At 40.5% G+C, this 24,811-nt stretch overlaps 1 protein-coding gene across 19 annotated transcripts in view; it reads right to left on the bottom strand.

The window, feature by feature from the left end:
• Positions 1 to 24,811, bottom strand: part of LOC106045020 (poly(rC)-binding protein 3-like) — a 514,073-nt gene that overhangs the window by 175,978 nt on the left and 313,284 nt on the right. For 16 of the 19 annotated variants that reach the window (XM_066992636.1, XM_066992634.1, XM_066992633.1 and 13 more), the window contains one exon: positions 5,317 to 5,419. The exons of 2 other annotated variants lie outside the window; for them this stretch is intronic. The gene's annotated coding sequence lies outside the window, so the exon portion shown is untranslated. Of the gene's footprint in view, positions 1 to 5,316; positions 5,420 to 8,227; positions 8,335 to 24,811 lie in introns of those variants that run through there. One more of the 19 variants, XM_066992637.1, reaches the window with a different exon arrangement.

Raw genomic sequence — 24,811 nt, 5'->3', positions numbered from 1 at the left:
TAATATTTTGCCTTTTTGTTATGCCTATTAGAATAAACAAATCAACATCTATGTGTAACACACTTGTTGCCTTAGGGAAGCTACTATTTCAATTCTTTAATGCCTCAAGGGTTTGCAAATAGTCATGCAAAGTAGAGCTGTTTGCTTCAATTTCTATTGTCCTGCAGGCAGCCTCAATAGAAATTCATGCATTGCTTTTTATTACAAGAATAAAATTGGCTCAAAATGTTTTTCTTTTTTAATTAGATGCATTTTTTTCAGATTAAATATATAATTTTAGTTTAAAATAGGATTATTTAAAGTTAAACATGAATTTTTAATAATGTACTGCCAAACTTCTTAAATTCCATACATTGATTTGTGTTAAATAGCACACAGTATTCAAATATTACATATTTGTTGGTAAAGATTTACTGACCATTAAACCACTAAGCTGGGAGAATTTGAATGACTGGAGAAAACAGCCTCTAACTGAGTGTCAAGTCCAAGTTTGACAGCTGTAGTTTCCTCTGCAGGTGCAGAGAAGATATTTCCTTAATTTTATTCACTGCTCAATAGCTAGTCCATGCAAAACTATCTCTTGAGAGATGATAAAAGCAGAAAAGTTATTTTCCAGTGTAGTTAAAACTTCATGGCAGAGGCTGAAATCTACTAATTCTAAAATCTTGCATGACACAGTAAACAGAGAAACACACGTTCTCTTTACCCAGTACAAAGAATGGTAATTTTGACTAATATATTAGTTTAACATAATAAATAAAACAAATATACATGTAGTAAAAGTGAAATGTCATTAATTGGTTTCTAATATAATAAAATTAAAAATTAGGAATCATATCAGGAAGTTTAATACAATTTTCTAACAATAGCTTAATATAGCACCGCCTTTCCAAACAGAAGTAGCTAATGTAAACAAAGTAATAGTCAAAATAATTCAGTACATGATATTCTCACAACAGTGGTGTGGGACTGACTACAGTGACCAAGGCCTTCTCCCCCGCTGCTGTTTTGACAGTGGGAACTATGTTGTCAATCAAGAGCACTGTAAGCAATGAGAATACAAAGTAAGAGGAAATTAACCAATCTTACTTGGGTTATTAGGTACTTCCCAGTCTAGATTATCAAGCAAGCACGGTCAATCACTGTATTATCTACTGCTGTACTGTGGCAGAAAATCAAAACGCTTTAATGACACCAACTGAGAGGAACCAACCCTTTTCCAGGAAACTAATTAAAAAGTAAACATGCAAAAGAAAGACCGAGTGATGATTTCAGTGATGTTCCTTGCTTGCTTTTTCCCGTGGTAAGGCCATCAAATCGTACCTCGGATTCTTTTCAAAAAGCCAGAGCAGACAGAGCTCTTCAAATCTATTGCAGACATTTTCTTCAGTTTACTAATAATTTCGGTGGCCCTCCTCTGACCCTCTCCAATTCCCAACATCCTTTCTTAAAGCAGGGGCACCAAAACACCATGTTCTAGTATCACTCTCCCTGCAGCCAACCTCACAATCAAAACAACAATCCGCTTTCTATATAATCAATTTTCTCACTCAAGTTGCTTATTTGCTACGATTCCTGTTTTTATTCTCTCTCAAAGGTTAGGGCTCTTTAGAGCACAATTCCTCTTTCTCTCAACAAAACTTGTATTCTTTAGCCTTAAATTCTGTATTTTGCTTCATGCAGCTGGCCTGAGGTTACCAAGCGACCCAGGTTGCTTGCTATAGTAAGCAGCCTGGACTTTTCACATCATCTGCAAATTTCATTGACAGGAATATTCTGTCAGCTTCCAGGTTGTCTAAAAAAATGCTGAAAACATGTGTCTAACTGTGAGCATTGCTGAAACCCACTGCAAATGCCCTCCCTCGCTTAGGACTCCTCATGCTGTTTATTTTCTGTGATATGCTAGTTTAGCATGTGCTCTGTTGACATTGCGTAGGGTTTCTTTTTATCAGAACATTGTGTAGGTCAAAGTAAACTCTCATGAATAATTTGCCTGGGAATACTATAGACCCAAAGCAGTTGAAAGGTACTGTAATCAGAGGTGAGGGACTGGAGTTCAAACACTACTTTGTAGGGGAGGGAATCGATCTCGGACCAAACAGATCCTAGGTCACTACTACAATTCTGAGCTACAAAGCACGACCACCACTGCTTTTACCTGTGCTCTGAACCTGCCTACTTCTTTCATTCTGTAACATCTACCTGAAAACCAAATGTTGTTTGTTGGTTAAAATAGATCGATGTGACTAAACCCAAACTGAACGTCTTTCCACCGCCCTCCCATTTCAAAATGAAAACCTCCTTTTCCTCCATCCAGATGGACTCACTATTTATTATTTATTTCTCGGGTTGATGAAGTGATAAATCAAGTTTTGTGCACAGTGATGATATGCATAATGTCACACAGAGATTCAGTAATTCAGTTATTAGTCTTGGGTTCATAATATGCCAAACACTCTCAAGCTTCCTTACAATCTGCTTTTTGTAATAAACAGGACAGAGCTCCAAAACTGCATCTTAGAGACAGATTGAAAAGAAATTAAAGCAGTTGGCTCTAGCCTGTCTTTCCTTTTAGTACAATCCAAGTGAATGGCCAATAAAGTAAATAGGGAAACTGATACCGTTATATACATCTCTGATATATTACGGCCAGATAGGAAAGTGAAACACACAAAAGTGCAGATAATCAGAAGAGAGATCTCTCGTAATAAATGAGGTATTCACTACTTCTACTTTATGGGAAGAGAGAAATGTAAGTTATGACACTGTTCCTTTCGGACCCCAAGTAAAGACTCAAAAGTTTGGCTACATGCTTATAGCCAAAATGCCTGAAAAGCAAGCAAGCCAACAAATAATAGGAAACTGAAGCTGACTTTGCAACTGTAAAACTGCTGAAAATTGAGAAAAATCCTATTTCATCTGCTTGTGTAAAATGTGAAATTTCAGAAGTGCAATATACAGCTTTTAATGAAATTACATTTAATGTGTATAAGTAATATAAACCCGATGTTTCTTATTCTTGTATATTCACTAGTTTATGTGAACATTTATTAAATATTGCATATATTTACATCACTTTTTTTTTATATATGAATTAATACCCTAAACGTCTTTTATTTTGGAGACTGAAGGTAGCTAAATTTACTTAATTATGATATACGAGGTAATGAATGTATTGTCTCCATTTTTATCTCAGAAATATGCAGAGGCAAGAAGTGGTAATGTCCTAAGATTTCATTACCCATCATGCACAAGATGATCAAATATGACTGTCAGAGCTCAGCCAGCATATAACAAGGCATTCCGTTTCAAAAAATCCATCAGGTAAGCTGAAGAGGAATATATTCCAACAAGAGGTAAATAACATAATAATTACAGCAGCAATATGAAACTACAAAGAAAGATGAAGGAGTGTGGTAGTGACATGATAACCTTCATTGCTGTTTTGGAGGAGCAGTCTCTGGGAACAGATTTTTTTATATATATAAGGTCCCCCACTTAAGAAACTAGGGTGACTGGACTGCATTGTTTAGAAACATTTTTGTGTTTGAAGATGTAGTTTCTTATATACCTTATTCTTACAAACAAGAAGTTTTGAGGTTCTCCTTCAACAAGTCCTGAAGAGAAAGCAGCTTTGTCTCATGCTCCTCTTAATAAACACTAACGATACTCTTTCGCCTTCCAGAGCAAATTGTTCTTTTTCCTCTCTCATTTTCCTGATCCTACTAGACCTTTTAATAACAAAATTATTTCCTTTTACCACAGTGGGTATTCGCAGATGCTATTATTCCCAGCACTTTCCATTTTTTCCAGCTTCCTTTCCCTAAGTTTACTAAGGACTTCCAAATTGTTAAAAACTTTTATTTTTACATGTCTATAAGACTTCCACAATTTTTGAGAGATACTGTCATGATATTTGCCTCAGAGTTTTCACCTTGGACTTCACTCAGATTGAGAGGGGTGACAACTTGTAGGTTACTTTAAAAAGCTTAAAAAAGGTTGAAAAGGAGTTTCCTTTTTTTCCTTTAGAACTGAAGCCATGGCTCAGAGCAGCTCCTCTTCCCATTTCCCAGTATAGTCACAAGACAGTCCAGAAAATCTAACAATAACGGGAGAAGAACAAAGTTCAAAGATGCTTTTCAAGGCTTGAGTTTCCCATTTTACATCATTTTACCTTTGGGGTAGAATGGTATGTTGTATCAAGCCTGCACAGACACGAGAAGGTTTTACAGCAGTCAAAGGTATACATTCAGGGGAATGCAGGGGAATTTGGGAAAGACAGTGTACAGTAGGAAGGAGAAAGAGCATCAGGTATTGCTGAGATATAGATAATAAGTGCTACTATGTAAACAAGTTACGTATACGTATATATATTTTTTTTCTAGTATAACCTGCCATACCAGGTAAACTTCACGGTGTGAGGTACTGATTTGGGTGAAGTGTTAGCCAGTTTCTGCCGAAGTACAAGTCTGAGACTAAGCTGTCCAACTTTTCAAAGACTAAGACATGCAGGGGGAGCAGAGAAGACTAAATGGGCAAAGAAGGCATATGAGCAGCGTTATTGCTGGAATTATGCACTTGACTGGTTAGATCTGAAAATGACACAGTGGAATCCTAAAGTTTAGTACCAAGGACCCCACGGCCTTGCAGAGCAAAAGAATTGCAGAAGGAGCCATTACCAGAACTTCAGGTGAAGAAGCTCAAAGTGTCAACACATGTTTCAAGGTTTTGGAAGAAGTTATTGTTGCTATCTGCTCTGTATGCAGCAATTTTTTGTTCTTAAAATGAATAGGGTTTGCTCATTTTTTTGTAACCTGAAGTAGCAGTATAATCTGAGGCACTGGAAAATTATATGCAAGATATCTTTTTGGTATCCAATCAAACTGGCAAACTTTAGGTTCCCATTTACTAAAATGAGTAACCTCTGGAAGCTCCCTAGAAGAAGAGCTCAACTGCAAAAGGATAACCATTTTCTGACTGATGCCACACAGTTCTAGTGACAGAAATGAGGATATAACCATGTTCTATTACCAGGGAAAAGTGCTAAAACATCCATAGTGACTATGGTCCCACTGGCACTACAAGTTGGAATAATTATGTGATCCAGTACTTCATCTAAACCATATCTGTAATATTGATAAGTTTTCATTCTATCTGGGAAACAGGAGACTAAGATCACTTTCATACCATAAAATTATCACTCATTTTATTCACTTGGTGCAGAAAATGAGCATGGCCATCCATATAACAAATAAAGAAATGAAATACAGGTCAGGAATACAGGGGAGAAAACAAAACTGAAAATGAAGAACTTACTTGTCAGAAGACCAAGTGATATTTAAAAAGCCCTGCTGTTTTCGGTCAGTTTTGCAGTCACTCTGTGGTCTCAAGGAAGAAATCTAAAGATGTTGAGTATGTTCTGAAAAGAGGAATAATCAAGGACTTAGCAATTATTTTTTTCTATCATGTATTATAACAAAACTTTTCCAAAGTAATAGCTTTCTTTCTTTCTTTCTTTTTTTTTTTTTTTTTGTAATGGGGTTATTCATCCATAAAACGATCTTTGATCTCATCATTGAATCTGCAGAGTTTATGGACTTCTACAAGATTAACTGCTCAGATCAGGTTACCTGGACTGCACAGTATAACCCAGGCACAAGAAATCGGAAAAACAATAAGAGTAATTATTTAATTTATTATAGCCACATTTCTAAGCCATATCAGTTGTGAGGAAACAGCGACAATGAAAGAGACCTGTCTCCTTTCTGGTTTAATAAATCAATATGCTGAAGTAATGCCTTTCCAAAACAGGTCCATAAGATCATGTCCCTAAATATCTTTCAAACAATTGGCAGATCTGGCTTTTGAACTAGCTCATGTACTTGGCCTTTTTATTTGTTATCTAATAGCTCAGGATATCCCTATGTACTCACAATATTATTCTGCATTTCAAGTCTAGCTTCTTAATTTCCAATCATCCATACCAGGCAGGACTGAGTACAGGAGCTGTCTCACCTCCAGAAATCTGAGTGAAATTGTGAAACTGTGAGATGATCAGTGCTTCCATCTGCTCAGACTGTGATAGAGATGGGCACACTACTGTAGGGCAGAATAGCAGTTGCTCAGCTTTAAAAGGGCAACGTTGATTACAATTGGCAGAAAATGTTGGGAAGGCTCTAGCCAGGATGTTGGGTCCACACTGACAGTAGTCAAAGGGAAATGAAATTCAGGATAGGGGAATCTGAAAACTCACTATATGTCTTCCATCTTCTTTCACTGGTGTCAATATCCTTTGCTACTGCATTGGGTTTATGTGACAAGGTTTTGTTAGCAGTGGGGCTGCAGGGACAGCCTCTGTGACACGAGGCCAGGGCCTGCTTCTGTGCCAGACAAAGCCAATTCCTGTCGGCCTGGCTACTGGACCAAATGGATCAATGGACCTGCTACTGACGAAAGCTCAGCCCGTCAGCCTCCGTGACAACACATTTACAGAAGTGTAAAAAAAAAAAATGTTGTGTGGCAACTGTGAGAGGGAGGATTGAGAAAAACGTGTGAGAAAGTGCCCTGCAGACACCAAGGTCTGAGAAGTATGGGGAGGAGGTGCTGCAGGCACCAGAGCAGAGATTTCTCTGCAGCCCATGGAGAAGACCATGGTGAAGCAGGTGTTCCCCTGCAACCCACAGAGAGGATCACACGGGACCAGATATCCACACTGCAGTGTGTGGAAGACCCCACACTGGAGAAGGGAATGATGAGTGAAGTTGAGCCTAGAAAGAAGGGTGGTAGGGGGAAGGTGGTTTTAGTTAGTTTGTTTCTCACTATTCTACTCTATTTTTAATTGGCAGTAACTTAAATTAGTTTTCCTAGGGTCTCTTATGACCATGAAGATAATTGTTAAGTGTTCTCCCTGTCTTTACCGTGATGCACAAGCTTTTCCATCTGATTTCCTCCCCCTGTCCTGTTGAATGAGAGCGTGGCAGGGTGAGCGCACGGCTGCTGGACAAGGTCAACCCACCAGAGCTCTAAAATAAAATAACGTTTCCATCTCTGTCACAGATCAGCAGGACTGAGACTGCAATGGGGAAAAAAAAATCCAAAGAAAACTCTGCCTAGAATGCAAGGGAATAAACAGAATTAGTAAGAAGCAGAACTCCTTCTCAGAAAAAGCCACGTTAACAGGGAATCTTCAAAACCCCCATAGTTTCTCCACTGCAGTGCAGCCACACATTTGAAAACAAGATCTTGTGCTAACAAGCAAAAAGATTCATACTCCATGAAAGGAGAGTGCTGAAAACCTCATTTAAAATATCTTTGCTCGTGACATGGCACTGAGGTCTTCTTGAGCCCATAAAAGAATTTTCAGCAATAATCACTGAAATATAACATAGCAAGTGTTTTAAAGTAAAATGAGACTGATTAACTTGCAGTAATAAATTAATTCTGTCAGCAATTAGTTTAGAAACAACTATCTTAAGTTCTTTTGCAGCTAGGTTTTAACAATCCTGAAGTGATTTATTTCATTCCAGCCCCAGAAGTCCATCCCATCACCCATTATGATAGTAATAGCACATCTCAGTTATGAAAAAAAATTGAAGGTCTATGCATCTCTATCTGATACTTAAGACTATGGGAAGAAATCTCCATCAAGTTATTGTAGCAAAGGATTAAGACTTGGTTTAGATTCTTTTGTTTTTAGTCAGGATAACCCTTACAGTGGCAAAATTAGCAAAACTCTCTTAGATAATACTCATTGAATGAACTCTTTCCTGAATGAGTTTCCTGTTAAAATTAATGTTCTGTTAAAATTATCACCAACCTGCTAAACAGATGGGTTCTGTGGGAAACATTCACACTGCTTCACATGCTTATTGTGAGAAATCTCCAGAATAATAAAACCCAGAACAACACAAAATTGCCAGTAGAACTGAGCGAACATTAAATTCTACTAACAATCATCATGTTTATAGCCTAAAACACTCTTGTAATTTAGCCCTGTTTTCATGGCTAAGTAACTAAGGTCTTATACCTGTACCCTGGGAAATCTATAAACACACAGAGAAATTAACTGTTGCTTAGGAAAGAGAGCTTGCAAATAGCTTTATGGAAATGTCACCTAAATCCTCACCAACTGTCAAAAAAGAAAACGGTGTATTAGGACATATTAGGAAAAGAACAGAACACAGCAGAAGAAAACATGAAAATACTGCCATATAAATCCTTTGCCCACCTAATGGTTTGAATACTGAATACAGTTCCAGTCATCTCATCTCAAAAAGGACAGGGTAGGAATAGAAAATACATGGTGACAGGATGATCAAAGGTATGGAGTGGCTTCTGTACTACGAAAGAAAAAACAGCTTTAGGATTTTCATACTGGAAGAGGAACAACTGAGGGAAGGCATTGTGACAGAGCCTCATAAAATCAAGAACAGTACAGAGAAAGGGAATAAGAAAAGCTTTTTCACTGTCTTTCATAACTCAGGAAGCATGGTGATTCCAATAAAGTGAGCAGTTAGTGAGTTTAAAGCAAACAAACAAACCCAAGAAAAGATGTTTTCCACGCAGATCATAATTAAACAGTGGAACCCATTGCCATGGGATGCGGTAGATGCCACATACACGAGTGGAGTTCAAAAAGCAATTGACTGAGGTGGTAAAGAAACATGGCCAATCTCTGTATTTTGCACAAAGAGGCAGAATGTAAACCTTCAGCTTAAGGCGCACTACACAGTGCTCTGGGATGACACCAAGGGAAGTTAATCTTTGGTCTCATTCAGATACAGCTCATGGTGATCTCTTACAACATGCAGACGTTAGAAAGCATACTGTGCCTTTAGGAAAAATGCAGGGAAGTTTTTGAGGGCAGAAAAATCATAGTTTCCCTGTTTCTCCTGTGAAACTGCACACACTATTGTAATCAGACCAAGTGAAGAATTGGTGTTTCTTTTTTTTTTTTTTGGGGGGGGGGGGAGGGAGACACGAGTGCATCCACCATTTTGGAAACAAAAAAAAAAAAAAAGAAAAAACCACAAATATAATGTTTACCTACAGACCCATGATTATCTTTTAGTGTTCTGGCACCTCACAAAAATGAGTAAATAAAAAAATGGCTACACTAGGTGAAATAGAAGATCCTTCTATCTAAGCTACAGCTCCAGCCCATCTACAGCATTGGCTACAATACAAATTTTTGGCTGGCATGACATATTCAGCTTTCAGTATATTATAAACTTTGAAAAGCCATGCAAACCTTTTTCATCCCAGACACTGAATAAATATTATGAAAGAAAATGTTCTGGAAGAAAATCCTCCTCAGGCCCAAGTCCAGGTTCACATCCCAGCTATTGATATCACGCCAAGCTATCTCCCATCCATGTTGATTTTCACTGAAAAATAACATGGGCAGATAGCAGGAAGAGGCTGTGATATCAATCAAAGTTCAGTGGTCTGGGCCACCTAGACTTGGGGCACACCTAGCTTATGTGCAGCCTGCATGACCAGAAATCTAGTAGGTCAAAGCCAGTCAGAACATTTTCATCACACTGCTATAAAAGCAGTGAATATAGGGAATTTCCAATCTGTTAGGAATTCAATCAGAATTTCCAATCTGTTAGGAAGCATCGGCCATCCCATACAAGTTGCTGAGTGGTGGAACTGGCAAGTTTTTCACTTGTAGCATGACATAGAGCAGGGTAAAGCTTTTTATGAAACAGCATCAGATGAAGGATGCAGAGATCAACCAACTTTGCTTATTCACTAAAAGTAATCTTATTTTATCACCACGATAAACTGAAAGTGACAATTCCACACATTCTTATACATTTGTCTGGAAAATTCCTAATTGTCTCTCATGAATTAGCTTAAACAGTTAAGATGAAGATCACTATGTACACAAGCGAGACTGCTTTTTCTTTTTCTTTCTTTTTCTTTTTCTTTTTCTTTTTCTTTTTCTTTTTCTTTTTCTTTTTCTTTTTCTTTTTCTTTTTCTTTTTCTTTTTCTTTTTCTTTTTCTTTTTCTTTTTCTTTTTCTTTTTCTTTTTCTTTTTCTTTTTCTTTTTTTTTTCTTTTTTTTTCTTTATCTTGGGAGGAAAGGCAGTATCATCATTTTCTTCTGCAAGATGGGAGTTTTTTCTATCACTCTCTTTAAACTTCAGTAGCAGTTGGATGCCAAACCTGAGGCTTCTTAGAAGAACCTCACCTAAAGACCTCCTGCCTGAGCAGGCTGAACTACTTCAACTTCAAATGGTATGTAAGCCCCTCTGCATACATTTATGCCAATCTGGAGTCACATATTTGGACTAAATTTAAGCCATTTCCTCACAGACTTGACCAAAAAAAAAAAAAAAAGAAAACTAAGTAGAAGAGGTATTGCAGAGAGGTACTGCAGAAAATGTTATTTACAAATATCCACATTGTAACGGTTAATACTACTGAAATTCATAGTTTATATAGAGAAATGGCAACCATTCAAAACTGATGGGAAACAAATGAAGCTTACATCCAGAGAGGTGTGTCTGTCTAACTTTCTTCAACAGTCACCTAAGTTAACATGAAATCAGTATTTTGACCAAGCCAAAAGACTTCCTTACACGGACATACACTTACCCAATGCCTGTCCACACAGTAAGTCCATTCAGGGTAACCACACAAGCCAGAAGAACCATTTCTAGTGGCACAGAACCAAACTGCCACGAGCCCAAGGATGCTAGTATGTTTATGCTGGCATTTCAGCACAGCAGAGCTCAGCAGAGCAGAACATTTTTTCAGCTAGCAGAACCGTTGTGTTGGTCTAGGGAAAGATATCTAAGTCCCTGACCGGCTGACAAAAGCCCCCATAAAACTCATCTTTTACTGGAGGCACAGGAAATCACAGAGCCCTTCCCAGGGTGGTTTTACTACCCTGGCACGAGGTGGAACTACTGGGGTAGCTGAAGCCCAGCCCAAGGAATGGTTTGCTCATGGAGCAAGCATATCCCTATTTCTGAGTCAGTAAGGAAAGTGCTTCTGCTGTGGGTACAACCACAACAGGCCACACTGGCTCAGTCACCTCTGCAGCTGTTTCAGCTGTTTACTGCTTCCTGAGTACACTGAAAGAATTAAACCTTGGGGTGCAGAACAGACCCCAAGTCAGCTGGAACCCCTGTTGGGGAAATGAGGCAGCTTAAAGACACCTGCAAACTACAGCTATGTCTACCAGGCATGCTAGTCCCCCCCCCGAGTTAGTCTCACCTACTCACCTACATTTAAACTTGTCCAAAAAAAACCCCAGCTTTTTGTTGTAGTTTTTATCAGGTCTACAAATGATACGAACTATATACCACGTCAGTGGGGCTTGCCATTGGTACAAGAATTGACATTAAACCTTGTACTGGCCCAGCGGCCCTGCAATATGCATGCCTCAGATGATAACTGTGCACCAACAGCTTGTTGCATAGTCCTGGCTTTATATTTTGAGGTTCGGTGCTCTTAGAGATGAGTAAGCATTGCTTTAAGGGACACTCATGAACACAGGAGTAATCAAAGAAATCATTAAAGCAATAGGAATAAGTTAAAGGGTTAAAAAAAAACCAACAAAACACACCACCAAAAAAATCCAAACACAACAACAACAACAACAACAACAACAACAAAAACTAACCCACATACTCAGCCTGTGGTAGCTTCATCCTTTGCACAGGGAATCGGGTGCCCGGGTGCTGGCAGCGGGGGCTGCAGGGCTGCTGTGGGGGGCAAGGCTGGGGACCTGCAGCCAAGATGGCAGCGCCTCGGCGAAGGGCTTTAAGGAAGGGCAAAACGCCACACAGACAGGCAACAGCAAGGAGGGGAATAACAAAGTCAGAAATGGCTGAGGGAAAACCAAGGTCAGGGGAAGGGGAGGAGGTGCTTCAGGCACTGGAGCAGATCTCCCCTGCAGCCCATGCTGGAGCAAGTGTAGGTTACCTGAAGGACTGCAGCCTGTGGGAGAGAGCCCATGCTGGAGCAGGGGACAAGTGTCAGAGGGAAGAAGCCACTTTGTACTGACTAAAAGTGCTTTGTGCTGCCCAAAACTACACTGCTGGGTTGAGAAGAGAGGTGTTGGGAGTGAGGGAGTGGGGCTAAGCCTGGGCAACAGAGGAGGAAAGGTCTCGTTTTAATCTTTGTCTTCTTGTCTCTCACTGTCTGAATTTATGATAATTGGTGGTAAGTTAAATTACTTTTCACCAAGTTGAGTCTGTTTTGCCCATGATGGTAACTGGTAAATGATGTCCTTGTCTTTATCTCAACCCACAAACTTTTTCATCCTATCTTCACCTTCTGTCCTGCTGAGCTTGCGGAGTGAGAGGCTGGTCAAGGCTATCCATCCACCACATCCTTGGAGAAGGCAGTATGTGTATGCTACTTGGCCTTCAGTGGAAGTATTCATACTGGGTTTTGTGAATTACCTGAATTTCATACCTTCAGTGAACTTAATCTGAACTGCCTTTAGCAGTCCCTATATAGACAAGGAACAACTTTGTTCTAGGTGAGCATGAGTATGCAACCCTACTTTCCTACTACATCTATTGCAGCCAGTTTGTGAAAACACTATCCAACCCTGTTTCCTGCTTGCAAGTTGTTAATGAGCACATTTCTGCCAATGCATTTGTTAATTACGCACTGAATTATTTGGACAAAGCATTTTTAGCCTGTGGGTTGTTTGTGAGCCATTTGCTGTTGGCTCAGCATTGTTAATAATTGTTTTGACTTTTGCCTTACGCGCCTTATGGTGCTGGAAGAATAATATTGTTCATGAATGGCCACCTCACAGTAATAATAATGTTTCTGCTTACTGAACAGATGACAACAATGTTCGAAATAGACACAGGAGAATAAGCAATGACTGAATAACAAACAGTGACTAGCTACTGTGTTTGTTTGCACCTGGATATTGTTTGCATGAATACAAAGCATTGAACAAACCAAAGCACTGTACCTGTAACTAAATACTTCTCAATATTTCAAAAAAGGAATTGAAATGTCATCAAACCGTGTTTGGCTCTATCAGACATTTAATACAAATGTTATCGCAGTAGTGAATCAGTTTAATCTATGAGGAAACAAATTTGCTGTGAGCAACGTGTAATCTTTAATGCAAAGGACATCCTGTCACTGACGGGCTTTTGAGGGAAAGAGCTACGGGGACAACCTATTAGATTTATTGTATTTGCTCTAAGTTTGGACAACCACGTGGAATTACTTCATTTGCTTTAAGCAACAGAAGTGCGTGGTTTTTTTTCTTCTGTTTTTCCTTAAAACCTATTTGCCACCTGAAACAATCACATCTGGTAGGGTTGATTCTTTTTCTTTGCCCCTGCAATACCACACACACATTTTTTAAGTCCCAAAGGCCTTTGGCATTGCATTACAGTGGATCAGCCACCTCTAATACACTGAGAGGGAAGAAAAGCAGACTGCCCAAGAGAGGGATAGCAGACAATCTGCCCTGAGGCTTCACTATTGTTTCATTTAGAGAGCCAGGCAATACCACAGTATCTATGACAAAAGGGGAAAAGATTTTAAGTTCCCCCAGCTGTCACCTTCTTAATTCAATAATGATCATTCAGTTGGTCCCAACTGTCCATAAAACACTGAGATTTTTCATGGCTGCTGTGCTACTGCGTGCTTGTGATATGCTGGTCTTCTGCTTTGAGCAATACTCCAAAATCAGTAAGCACATGAGTAATCCTAGTCAGCAGACACTGTGCTACCTCATCCAGGAGCAAGTTTTTTTTTTTTAATTATTATTATTTATTTATTTTACTTTTATTGAAGATTGTTCTGGTGGGTCAGAAAGACTCATTCTTCAACTTTTCTAATTGCCTCACCTTAGTTTCATAAGGATATACGCTACACAAAGATATATGTGAACATTACACAGTTCAGTAAGCATTGCTTTGTGGTAGATGAACAAAAAAGTGTGGTGGCCAGCATGGTATCCTTGTTTGTCAAACTTGGACTGACAGCTAGGAAAAACTGTGCAGGTAACAAAGAAAAAGGGTTGTCTTACTGACACACTCTGTAGCAGATAGCCTCTTCTCCATGCAATAGACACTGAGCAGTAATGGTTCAGAACAGGGAAACTCTGAGAAGCTGTGTCTAGCTAGTATGACATCTCAACTGAGAAAATACTAGCATATTTATTGTGGTGTATTGTTCAGGAGACATATTAAGCACTTCCAGTGGTATCATTCTCTTTAACAGTAGGTATCAAAATCCTTTCCTAAGTGAGAAGCAGTATTGTGCAGACTGTACAAAAAGGTTGAGTCACCTGCCTCAAAGCCTTTGCAGTGAAGGTGGTAGGACTAGAAATAAAATTCAGATCAGCTATCCTAGATGCTGTGCAAGTTTGATCACTGCAGCCATAGACGACAAACCTCTACTAGATAAAGGACAAGAAATGACATAACTTGAACAGCACCACATAGGTGAGGCTTGCTTAACCTTCTGGGCATTGCATTATCTGCTAAACTAGGCTACCTCTGGAATTAATTAAGGCTAATGAAATGGTGATGCTGTCAAGAGGCAACTGATAAGTCTCACCATGAATTGCTGAAAGTTATAGCTTACATCACGAAAATAATGCCCATTAAAGTACCACTCCACAGCAAAGAGAAACCAATCATATTACAAACATAACAATCTGCACAGAGAACTAACCATATAGGAGATACACATTTACTGGTTAGAAAAATTGCTAACATATTTACTGGTTAGAAAAATTGCTAACATATTTTCAATGTAATCAACAATTTTTATTCCAGAACTACAACTGGATGCATACCATATTATCAGAATCTGTGAGCACAGTCCCACTTCACTTATATATGAAATTGATGGCCTTACATTAGAAAAGAATCTCATTCAGGGACATCCATGAAGCTATTCACATGACTGAGTGAGATTTCACTTAATGTGGGCAGCTGGCATCCCTTATGCATATCACACATTACCAGTTATACCGTTATTTTATCCTTACTCAGTGCTGCAGTACTTAAAATGTAATTTCATCCATCCAAGCATCACTATTGATCCCTGGCTACACTATGTATTTCCAGTTAAACAGTGTGAAAAATCCCACCTTTTCAGCCATGGTTTTAGTTAAATAACTCAGCTGAAAGCTACAAGAATAGTTTGTATTCTGTTTTCTCATTCCACGTATGATAATGATTGGCAGTAATCTACTTCAAACAGTGATCTCCCATAGTTTTTCAACAAGATATAAATGGAAGCAAATAATTTTGATCAATCTTCAGTTTATACAAACAATAAATAGCATATTGCAATCAGTAAGCAAATCTGTAGGGGTACAGTTTATAGCAGCAGGTCATTTGCTTGTACTGCAATTTAGATTTCAGTTTTCTCGTATCAGCTTAGCAATTTTACCTGCTATGTTTCCCAGAACACTGTGGTGTATCCTATTGGCACAGGCAATTTGGCTATGCAGAAGCACAGTAATGTTTCCATAATTCAGCTTGCAATGCAGAGGTTTATGTTACCACTCCTTATGCCAAAAGGAAAGCCACAGTTGTTTCCATTGCTTACAGATTGTGACCTTCTTATGCGAAGATCAGTGGGTCCTCTTTGATCATGAAGTGTGACCTCCCATGGAACACAGGAGGCAGAGTCCCACTTGGTTGTGAAGTCCCTGGCTGTGAGCCCAAACTAGTCCCTTCCCATTTGCATCTCACCATTCAACAACAAAGCTGTTTTTTTGGTGTTCGTGTAAGAAACTGGGATTCCTATTAGAAATTATGCTTGCCTTGCCTTTCAAGACTGTCTCTGTCTCTGCTTAAGAGGAAATGGATAAAAAAGAAAACGTGATAGAAAAATGAGTCTTTTCTGTAGAAGGAAAGGAGGTCAGAGACAGGGATCTGTGGAATTACTGCTGGCCAGCTTCTGTCATCCTGCTCCAGGGTGAGTTTGTCTATAAGATGAGGAAGCACAGTCTCTTCCATCAGCCAGATCATTACTGACTAGCTGTGGGAATTGAAAGGTTACATGCTGGAACAACTCAGTTGATGGCTTCAAGCCCAGGCATTCTTAGGAAAAGCTGCAAGATAAGCAGGGATTCAAAAGAGTTGAGAAACTCTGAAAATTGTCTTGGGGGCTGAGCCAAGATGTTTGTAGTATAGGCAGTTAGTTGGGTCAGGGGTTGAAGGACAACCCAACCTTCAGTGCAGAGAGTGGACAGTGGCCTATGTGAGACACAAGGGGCAGGAAACACTGTGCCTTGGTGCAGCATACACCCACTGGTGCTCACTGCTGCTGTCCTAGAGGGGAGTAGCGTGCTTCTCTGGTACAACCTGTGCTGATGCAGGCAAAGGGTTAAGCCCACAGATGAACTACTTGTCCCCTTAGCTGTGCAGTATGTGTAAAGTGTAGTTAGTTAGACCTTGCTTATAACTAGTAGGTACAGCAATAATTTACCCATGCTTTGTTCCACTTTTGAAGGAGGGTCAATGGGGCCTAAGAGAAATCTGACCCTCTCTGTACCAAATTACCAACGCTAAACCTGACATCCTTGTAGTTACATCCGCAGTAGCACCACAGTCTATGGATTGAGATGGATGCCAAATTTTGTTAAGGCTACCTGTTGCAGTAAAAGCGAAACTCTTCAGAAGCATAAAAGTTCTTTGAATCACTACAGCATTTATAATAAAAAGAGAAGTAAGTCACTATAAATATTTAAGTGTCTTAAATAAAGATTAATTAAGAACTAGGCAGGAAGCTGCCTTTTCTATTTAAGCAATAAATTTTTAATTGCAAAGTATGCTTTAGTAACAAATTGGGGCTTAATGGAGATATGTAAGGAGAAATCTGAAGGTCAGGGATAATGATCAGATACCTGTATTTACGTCTGCGCACAGAATACTGCACTATACTTGTGTAAATATTGCGAAGATTACTTACAGAGATTCACTGAATAAAGCACTAAGTTCTGTTGAAGTGTTTGCTGTCAGCTACTCAGAGATGCCGAACAAATGGTTTTGGAATGCATGAGCAGGGCATATCTTGGTTTTGGTTTAGCATGGTGCCTTGGTTTGTTTTGTTGACTCACACTTCTTTTGGGTGAGCTCATTTTATTTATTTGTGCAAGTGCACACAGAGTTTTACACAAAAATTAGTATATTGCTATCCATCTAGGATCACAATGCTCAGTTTTGCAATTTTGAGTGCTAGGTACTAAGCTGAAGAAGCAGCATTTTATAGACACTATGCATGAAAGGAAAATTAATCCCTGCAGTATTAGTTTCATAAAGGCAATTCTGAAAAGCACTGATATAATTGGATGAACAGAACTGTAAGAAAATAACCAAAGTTCATGTAGGATCTAAACCTTTTGATTTTAAAATGACGGGTCAGGCTGAAACCATGCAGTCTCACATCATAGGAGTGTGTCCTCCTACCATGTTAAAAGAAGGTCTCTTTCTTGCTTTTTTTTTGCACATGAATGCCTTTTGCATATTCACAGCTAAGAACAAAAGGTGAAAATAAAGGGCCAGAGAAAAAATCATGGAGTTCCCCTCAGTCATTCTCTTGGTGGGACATTCAACAGAAAGACAGTCTCTTATTTTTTTCTTGCTGTTTGAATTTTCTGAATGCAACCTTCCAAATTTATCTCAGGGCACCTGCAGCAGAAGATTGCTATGATTTCTGAGTACTGATCAGCCCCTGTAGTACTTTATTCTATGATTACAGTAGAGCTTTGCTTGCTCTTCTCCTAGCTACTTGCTGGCAAGCTGAAACTGAGAAATGAACATAAGCAAGGGTGAGTGGTTTCGTTTTTGGCAACTTTATAGAGTCTCACTTGAAATGGAAATATTTTACTATTTTGTCTCAGGAATTAAGTTCCTAAGCAGAAACACAGCAACTTTGCAGACAGTATATCTTCTTTCTCTGGTATTAGCATGGCAAACACTACAGTTAGTATAAACTGTTAGCCTGACACACTGCAGTTCTAGCAGCTTCTTTTTTTCTGGTGCTCAAACACTGGTACTTCTTATGCTAATAATAGAGCATTGGGAATATCCTGTCTGTCCTATGGTCCCATGGGAGAGGCAGGAGCCAACCTCCTTCTCTGCAAATGTAAAAATTCCTAGTGAACCCCAAAGCAGAGAATATTGAAGTGATATACTGAAGTGAGCGAGTAAAAAATAGAAAAAATGGGCAGTTGAATACAAAAGATTTTTGACTGAATAGGCAAGGCATACATCTGAATACACTGGGTCATATCCTTAAGTGGTATAAATAACCTAAAGTGCATTAATCTCAGACCTACATTAATTATTCCCTACAGCACAAGTCAAGAAGAATCCAGTGTTGGGCTCCTACCTTGCTAAGCCCTGCTGGCTTGCACAGTTCTTAAGACAAGTTGAGAAAACCATTGTGAGGAGTTAGAAGCATTTTCCTAGCTGTCTCCTTAGAGAACTTGAGCAACACATGTGGTGCACAGCCTGCGATCTTCTCTGCCTTTCCAGAGGCTCCTGTGCATGCTGGTAGGACAAGCTGGGCTAGCCTCTGCAGCATCTCTCTGGCTGTACATATGCTGTGGATCAAATGATGCCTTTGGCATACCCCCTTACCTACTCAAGCAGCTTTCTTAACAGCAACAGGTGCTTTTCCCTGAGAAAAGTCTAAAATCCTCTAAACATCTCTAAGCATTAAAAAGAAATGTGAGGAAAAATAAGAATGTCGTTTTAATATTTTTGAGCATTGATTTTCCTGGTGAGTATATTAAGCAGACAGTCTTGTGTAGAATACATTCTCTATTGCTTCTTCAGCTGTAATGATCTTTGCTTCATAAGTCATCAATTTCAAATGTTCATTCCCTAAAATAACAACTGTCTCTCATCTTTGCTTCATAAGTCATCAATTTCAAATGTTCATTCTCTAAAATAACGACTGTCTCTCACTGCCTATATATTTGTCTATTTAAAGCATAGGTCGTGTTTTTTGCTGGACCAAAGTAAAACAAATCCAAGTGAGTTAGACATTATTTGTAAGACAGAGTTCTATTTTACTGTAATAAATTTACTGTATTGACTCTGATATATTTTTTCCATCATAACAAACAGTTGAAGAAGCAAGGATGCCTCTTGCTTTCCTCAATATTTTGTAGGTGTAAGCTTTTGTTAGAGATTACATTTTAGGAATGCTTAATATAAAAAGAAAATATTAATGACACTGATCATTGTATCATGACATTTAGTGGTTATAGTAAGAGTTCAATCTGTTTAGTTTTGCTAGATTTGCAGGATCAGAAACAACAATCAGAAATGCATCTATACCAGGTTAGATTTAGAAATAAGCACCACTGCTGGCAAATTGAAACACAGTGCCTTTAAAGGTTATTTATAAGGGTTGTTTTGGTTGCTTAATATTGCATTTTTATGCTGATGTAACTGTTTATTTCAAAAGAGCTATAAATGCTGGGCTTACCTCTCCACTGAGGAACATGTGTTTTCTACCGAGGATTCTCCACTGAAGCCTGTAATTATGTGGTGCCATTCCAGTCTAGCTGAGTGCGGAATCAAGACCTGCATGTTTTGCCCACCCGAGCCATGGTCCTCAGCTTGCCCACACAACTCCTAGCCACTAACTGACATTTCCAGGGATTTCAACTGATGATCAGATCTGGCTGACAGAAGTCAAGATACAGAGGTTCTTTTCTATATACTTGTAGTTCATCTACAGCACAAATGAAACAAGCGTGTCCCTTACCATTGATCTTTTTCTATCGTTTGAGCAATGAATGTGTTTAAGTGTTGCTGTAAACAGGGTGGGAATACTACTGCTGTGCATCAGGAGTAAAACAAATAAGACAAGACAGTAAAAAAAGATGTTTTCTTGCTGAAACAGACCAAATCACAGCATGGAACATTATTACAGAATCTGACAGCAGAGCACTAATTTGCTTCTTTGAATGATGCAGATTTAATCAATAAATCTCCAGCTATCAGAGTAAATCCTTCAGGAAGATAAACCAAAACCAGAAAATCAGAATTTGCTCTTCTTTCCACAAAACATTTGAAGCATTTAACTATTATTTTTTTTTCTGCTGTGCCTTGTTCCTAAGGTATTGAGTCTATTCCAAAGCCATGCTTTATTTTCATCACACAAGCATATCAACCTGCCTGTGCTCCCATTACTTAAAAAAATACTTTAGTGAATTAAAAGGATTATCAAGACTTCTCAGGGTGCAGATTTATAAACACTTGCCAGGTGACAATCCAACTTGAGAGGAAAGCCCAGCAACTATATAAGAATGCAGATTATACATTAAAATATAGCCTGTGAGGGCATGTCAGATTCAGCTTTGATTTATCTATCTTCAGCGGCTGGGGTCAGCCTTGGTTAAAAGGAGCTATTGCATGAGTTCAGACAGTTTTAAAACTGGAACGGTTTGACTTGCTGCAGTCTATTTCATTCATAAATTCTTTACTATACTATTTGCTTAAAAATCACGTCTGATACTGGCCACCAGGTCCAGCTTCATTGAGCCAGTGAACTATTTCTACACAGCTTCAGCTCTACAAGGTACTTCAAGTATGTGCCTTACTCCCTAAGGTCAAGTCAAAGCTGCATATGTATGTTAAAATCTATGCCAAATCAGGGATTAAATCCTATATTCTGTATCCCCAGCCCCACATACTCTGTGTATGCGTGGCCAAACCAAACAAAGAAAAGAAAGAGGTGGCTAGTATTTCCGATATTTGGCATGTGAGGGGAGTAGAAAGATCTACAGAGTTTCCTGAAGGGCTTCTTTTAGCCCTGTTTTCTATGATACTCTTTCTTGGTGGCAAGACAGAAGTTGACTGAAATTTTGGACAGAGTGGAAAATTTTGTCTCTTGTAAGTCCTTACATGGATGATAACAAAAGGAGGAGATGCACCACCCTATTTTCCTTCCTCCCCTGCTGCCTGGTAAGGGGTTGGGTGGCAGAGTAAGGGAGGGAAGGATGGCTTCTGCAGAGGAGAACTGTGAAACCCTATGGAGGGAAAAACTGACATGTCCTCATAGGACAGAATGACCTTGGCAGACCATACACGTAAAGTTAAGGGGATGGATGCCACTAAGAAAAGGAACTGAATAGTAAGTACAAAACTGAACTTCAAAAAGCAGCATTCTACCATGCCAGTGAGTTCCCCATCACTGCTATCACTGCAAGAGACTCAGTCAACTGAATTTTCTGAAACTCTTACACAACGCTTTTCAAATCACTAATTGTGGTTGTTGAGCTGTAAAGTACCTCTGTGCTGGCAGAAAGAAATGAATCTAAGTCATACACCTGCAAACCTAGAAAGGGTTAGATAGTGAGAATCAATTAAAACAAACAAACAAAAAGAACACTTTTTATTTCAGAGGGCATCACCTCGACCACAAATTACGAAATCCCAGTTCTTCAGGGAAAATGTTTTAAAGACTGCACATTGTATTTAGTCACAACTATATCTTAAAACAATTATTTAGGGAAGAAGCACCTGCATTTGTCTACAGTTTGAACGGAGCAGATGACAGAATGCTGAAAGGAATAGAAATCCTCTTATATATCCACTTGCTGAATATTCAACCACACACTTATGTACTTTCTCCAGCCCTCTGCTTCATATTTAGCACGAAGTTCACACGAGCACTTCAAAGTCACCCAATTATCTTCTTTCAAATCCCTTCTCAAAGTTCCTATTTGCCATGATACCTATAAATGTAGAATACAGTAAAGGAGATAGGAGGGACCACAGGAGGTCATTTATCCATCTGCCCAAGCCAGGATCAAATTATTACTGAAGACTGCTGCAGTCTCTACAGTGACAGAAAGTCTGCCTGGATCCAAGTAACCTCTCCCAGTGCTGCCTGAATCCTCCTTCTCATCTTTCACACCCTTCCTTTAAGGAAGGATCCAAGGATATTGCCTTTTACTCCATTTCTGTGGAAATGAACACCATTTCCTTCCTCTACCGATGAAGCCACTGTAATACCAGACCACAAGCAGTGCTGGCTGTTTACCTCACACATTTCACTGTTACAGATGCGTTCTGCAGCGGAGCAGGGGATCGAGGCGGGCAGGGCTTTTTGTCCAGCATCGAGGCCACTCGAGGCAGCCGAGGGGGCCGCCAGGACCCGGCAGCCCTCACAAAGGATGCTGATGAGGCGCGGGCGCAGCCAGCAGCACCCCGTCCCGCGGCAGTTTGTGCAGCCTGGTGGCAGAGCTCAAGGAGGAGGTGGAGAGGTTAAGGGCTATCAGGAAGCGTGAGCAGGAGATAGACTGGTGGAGCAGCTCCCTGCCAGGCCTGAAGGAAAGGCACCGGGGTGAGACACCCCAAACAGTGGTGGACCCCCTGCCCTGTCACTGTTGGGCAGAGTGAGGGGACCTAGGAGATGAGAAGGAATGGAAATGGGTCCCTGCTCGGCGTCGCAGGCAACCGCCCTCCCTACCAGCCTCGCCTTCTCAGGTGCCCTTACACAACAGGTTTGAGGCCTTGGAGCTTGAGAGACTGGTGGGCGAGGATGAGGTCGAAAGTCCACCCAGGAGGTTGCCTAGGGCGAGGAAGTCGACTCCACGCCTCAAGACTGCCTCCACTAAGAAAGAAAGAAGGGTGACCATTGTAGGCGTCTCCCTTCTCAGGGGAACAGAGGGCCCTACTTGTCATCCTGACCCTACCCATAGGGAAGTCTGCTGCCTCCCTGGGGCCTGGGTCAGGGACATTGCCAGAAACCTTCCCAGCCTGGTTTGCCCCTCTGATTACTATCCCCTATTGATAGTCCAGGCTGGCAGAGATGATATTGAAGAGAGAAGCCTGAAGGCTATCAAACAGGACTTCAGGGGACTGGGACAATTAGTAGATGGAGCGGGAGTACAGGTCGTGTTTTCTTCCATCCCTACAGTGGCAGGGAGGGGTACAGAGAGGAGACGGAAAGCCCACCTGGTAAACACGTGGCTCAGAGGCTGGTGCCATCACAGAATTTTTTTTTTTTTTTTTTTTTTTTGACCACTGGGCGCTTTACTGGCCTGATAGCTGCAGATGGGTCCCACCTATCTCTAAGGGGAAAATGGATCCTAGCCCAGGAACTGGCAGAGCTCATTAAGAGGGCTTTAAACTAGGTAAGAAGGGGGACGGGGATGAAATAAGGCTCATTAGAGGTGTGCCAGGGGGAACAATGTCAGGGCTGGGGGAGAAGGCAATGGCCCAACTGAAGTGCATCTGCACTAATGTACGCAGCATGGGTAACAAACAGGAGGAGCTGGAAGCTGTCATGCAGCAGGCAGGCTATGACTTGGTTGCCATCACCGAAACGTGGTGGGACCACTCCCATGACTGGAGTGCTGCAATGACTGGCTATAGGCTCTACAGAAAGGACAGGCAGCACAGAAAGGGTGGTGGTGTGGCTGTCTGTATTAGAGAGAGTTTAGATGATGTGGAACTCGAGACTGAGACTGGGAATGATAATGTTGAGTCCCTGTGGGTTAGGATCAGCGGGAAGGCCAACAGGGCAAGCATCCTCATTGGGACTGCCAAACCAGGATGAGGAGATGGATGAGGAATTCTACAGGCAGCTGGCAGAAGTTGCGCAATTGCCAACGCTTGTTCTCGTGGGGGACTTCAATGTCCCAGACATATCCTGGAAGCACAACACAGCCCAGAGAAAGCAGTCTAGGAGGTTTCTGGAGAGCGTGGAAGATAGCTTCCTGACACAGCTGGACCTGGGATTATTGGTTGATAGTTGGCTGAATATGAGCCAGCAGTGTGCTCAGGTGGCCAAGAAGGCCAACAGCATCCTGGCTTGTATAAGAAACAGTGTGGCCAGCAGGGCTAGGGAGTGTTTGTCCCCCTGTACTCTGCTTTGGTGAGGCCGCACCTCGAGTACTGTGTTCAGTTTTGGGCCCCTCGCTACAAGAAGGACATGGAGGTGCTCGAGCGAGTCCGGAGAGGGGCAACAAAGCTGGTGAGGGGTCTGGAGAACAAGGCTTATGAGGAGCGGCTGAGGGAGCTGGGATTGTTCAGCCTGGAGAAGAGGAGGCTCAGGGGCGACCTCATCGCTCTCTACAGGTACCTTAAAGGAGTCTGTAGCGAGGTGGGGGTTGGTCTATTCTCCCATGTGCCTGGTGACAGGACGAGGGGGAATGGGCTAAAGTTGTGCCAGGGGAGGTTTAGGTAGGATAATAGGAAGAACTTCTTTACTGAAAGAGTTGTTAGGCATTGGAATGGGCTGCCCAGGGAAGTGGTTGAGTCACCATCCCTGGAGGTCTTTAAAAGGCATTTAGATGTAGAGCTTAGTGGTATGGTTTAGTGGAGGACTTGTTAGTGTTAGGTCAGAGGTTGGACTAGGTGATCTTGGAGGTCTCTTCCAACCTAGATGATTCTGTGTGATTCTGTGATTATCTATCTTTTACTTAGACAGCAAATACCAAATGCTAGGGACCAACCTTCTGATCTGTGTGCCTAAAATTCAGATCATGGCTCCTTTGGTAGTATCTTCATTCACATTAACAGTAATAAAATGAGGAAAAACCTGAAAGATTGTGGTTGTTAAAAGAAGAGAATACCGGGAACTTCTACTGATTATTTCACAGAATTCGAAAGATAATGGATGTGAGTTAAGAAATGATTAAAAGCCAGCTTAAATTTGCCATAACATTGTCAAACCAGTCTAGTTACCTTCTATAAAATGATAACAGATTTTTGTAAGAGAAGTGCTGCCTGCTTTGTTAAAGGTTTTGACACTGTCTCATATAGCTTTGTTATAAGTAACATGAGGAAAAGAGGTCTGAATGAAATGTTCATTGAACAGATAA

This window comes from Anser cygnoides, chromosome 2, assembly GCF_040182565.1.
Source record: "Anser cygnoides isolate HZ-2024a breed goose chromosome 2, Taihu_goose_T2T_genome, whole genome shotgun sequence".
Lineage (NCBI taxonomy): Eukaryota > Metazoa > Chordata > Aves > Anseriformes > Anatidae > Anser > Anser cygnoides.
The sequence above is the reverse complement of the archived record's forward strand: the minus strand, read 5'-3'. Positions and strand labels throughout refer to the sequence as shown.